Below are 2,959 nucleotides of genomic sequence, written 5' to 3' on the forward strand. Positions count from 1 at the left end.
AGCAAATAATTACCTGAAAAAAAAGAAAATTTATTAAAAAGCAAATAATTACTTGGAAAAAAAGAAAATTCTATAATAAATCTGAAAAAGTCGTATAAGAGGGCAAAAAGGGTATAATTATACAACAAAATGAAACAAAGGGCTGAATAGCGTACTGAACAAAGTGTATATAAAAAAGGGAAAAAGGTAAATTAAAAACCGACTTAGCGGCAGTGAAGACCCCTGCACCAACAGCAAAGACAGCGAATAGCAGTAACAGCAGCAAGACCAAAGAGCGGCAACAACAGGATACAGTCCATTTCAGGCGGTACAGTCCCGACAGAAAAAAACAGATGGTACCCAATAAGCAAGTAAGTGCACCATTTCACTACACCAAACTTGCACATAAAAAGATACATATATTACGTACATATCTCAATTTGTTAGCGGTTCCCCAGTACGGTAAATTGAAGTCGCTGAACTTCTAATTTACCGTAACTAAAGTCATATCTCCTCAAGACATACTGTTGGAGCACGCCTAGTTCATCATCGTAACCTTCATTTATTTTCATTTTTATATATACATATAGTATGTTCATTTTACATGAAATTCACAGCATTATCGATTTGCATATCGAACTCATATTTGTTTGCACATGAATTGTATTTACATATGTATGTAATACTTCATATTTCTTGATATAATCATACATTAATATTTTAATTGTTAAGCCTAATACTCAATTAGGGGATTCACAAGACGTGTTAACCGTCGTAAAATCTTAAGCTTAACATTTTTTTTATGTAAAATAACAGTTAAAATGGTTCTAGGGGGGCTAATTATATATTTTTTTATCGAATTAAAAACATTTCGGTGTAGTTAGAAATCCTCTAAAAGCATTTTATCCGTTATTTTATATATAAAAAATAGGCTTAAGATTTTACGACGTTAACGCGTCTTGTGAATCCCCTAAATGTAATCTTTGGATGTAGTGTTTAAGTAGTATTTGTTTCTATATGTACATATGTACAACATTAAATGAATTGTATTATTTAAATACTACATACAGGGCTTTTCAGGATTTTCTGCTAATGATCTTGGATTTGCATAACATACTGAACAGCCCTTATGCATAGGTGCACAAACTTGTGCACTCTAGAATTCCTCAACTTTAAAACAGAGTATTTTTGTAAATAGTGCAGCCCTGCGTGGCCGCTGAATATACACTCACACTAGTATATATATATTATAGTACATAAGAACCATTTGAGGCTATGTACTTCTCTGGAATGAATAAACTGAATTATTGCAAAAGATAATCGGACCGGTCAACACCACTCCTAATTTGCTCGCTCGTTTCCTACAAAGTTCCGCCGTCGGTAGTGATTTTAATTAAATCTTTGCAGTTTCGCGGTTAAATAAGTTTGCTTAGTTGTTGGTAGGAGCATACGACTGCCCTACAGTTCATAAATTTAAATTTGTTAAATAAAGTTTTTCGAAGCGTAAACTAGCGCTTCGTCATTGGCGACCGTGACAGGACACAGGCCAGTGTTCTCTCAGTTTAATTGCGTCCGCAGTACGTGGGTACCCGTTGGACAAAGGCTGCTGGCATTGGGCGATTCTGTCCAGGATTTGATTTTTAGAATCAATTTATTTAAAGACTGCTGTTGTTTGGATTCCAACAATCTTACCACCAACTGTATCACTTCTAACACTTCTTCCACACAATTAAAACATAGAAAATTATGTTTTTAAATGTATAAAAATTAAAGGGGCTTAATTAACTACGTATCAAGTATTCCAAATGTTGATAGTTTAGAAACGCAGCTTTTGGAAGAACCACTTGTTCTTGCCCTCCTTGTAGGTGAATTCGAATTTGACGCGCGTCTGGAAACGGTGTGTCTTCTTCTTAACAGGGTCTTTAAGATCCTTTGGCGACAATTTTTCGAACGAGATAGCGTGCACAGCATAACGGGTGGGCATTAAATGATTGTAGTTCAACACTTTCAAGAAAGGCTTTATCTTGGACTTCTTCTTCAACTTGTTCTTGCCCATCTTTTTGGTCACCTTGCGTGGATACCGATCGATACCAGCGACAAGCGCGTGTCCGAATGGCTTCTCCGGTGTGCCGTCATCTGAAGTTTTCACAATGATGGCCTTACGACGATTACGATTTTACCTTGTTTCATAATTTTCCTCATCTTGAAGGAGGTCTTATGGCTGACCGGATATAGAGAGAAAAAAAAAAGGAGGCTGTTGTTGTTGTTGTTGTCGCTAGCGAGGTAGCGAACTTGGAGGCTGCTGTTGTTGTTGCTAGCGTGGTAACGAACTTGGACGTTGCTGTTGTTGTTGTCGCTATCTTGGTGGCGAATTTGGAGCTGTTGGTTGCGGTTGGAGGTGTTGTGGCTGCTTGCGAGTCAGTGGGTTCGGCGGTGGATTTTGGCGCAGGTTCCGGGTGCAAGTAAGATGTGTGTGGGCATCAATGAGGTATGTGGTGTATAATGTATATGTAAATTAAATCATTGCATGCATGAAATTATAAGTGGCAATTAAAGAATAAATTGTGAAAAAAGAATTTGAATAGCTAAAATTCTGGCGTTAGAATATTTTTGGAAAAAATTGGCTAAATCGCGGAAAATTTCTTCCGGTAAGTTCAAAGGCACCTCAATAGAAATATAAAAACCGGTGCAAAGTTATATGTGTACATACATACGGGCATATATAAATACGTATAACCGGTGCAGTTATATGCATAAGCATATACTACATATGTACATACATATACACATATATATAAATTCGGTGAATTGCGGCTAAATTCTAGACAAGTCTCTGGCGGTAGCAAATACAACAGTTGCTTGCGGTAAAAAAAAAAAAACAGTAACAAAGAACCTGGGATTTGGTGGTATATTTTACATTTATATGTGCATATGTATATCAGTACATATGCAAGTAGGCATATATGTACAGCTAATACCG

At 36.5% G+C, this 2,959-nt stretch overlaps 1 pseudogene; it reads right to left on the reverse strand.

Annotated features, from left to right (window-relative positions):
- Positions 1-1,610: 1,610 nt before the first annotated feature.
- Positions 1,611-2,199, reverse strand: LOC118736508 (annotated as a pseudogene).
- Between the last annotated feature and the right edge of the window lie 760 nt (positions 2,200-2,959).

The sequence above is a fragment of the Rhagoletis pomonella genome, unplaced genomic scaffold (assembly GCF_013731165.1).
Source record: "Rhagoletis pomonella isolate Grant_MI unplaced genomic scaffold, Rhpom_1.0 Rhpom_scaffold_00003, whole genome shotgun sequence".
Lineage (NCBI taxonomy): Eukaryota > Metazoa > Arthropoda > Insecta > Diptera > Tephritidae > Rhagoletis > Rhagoletis pomonella.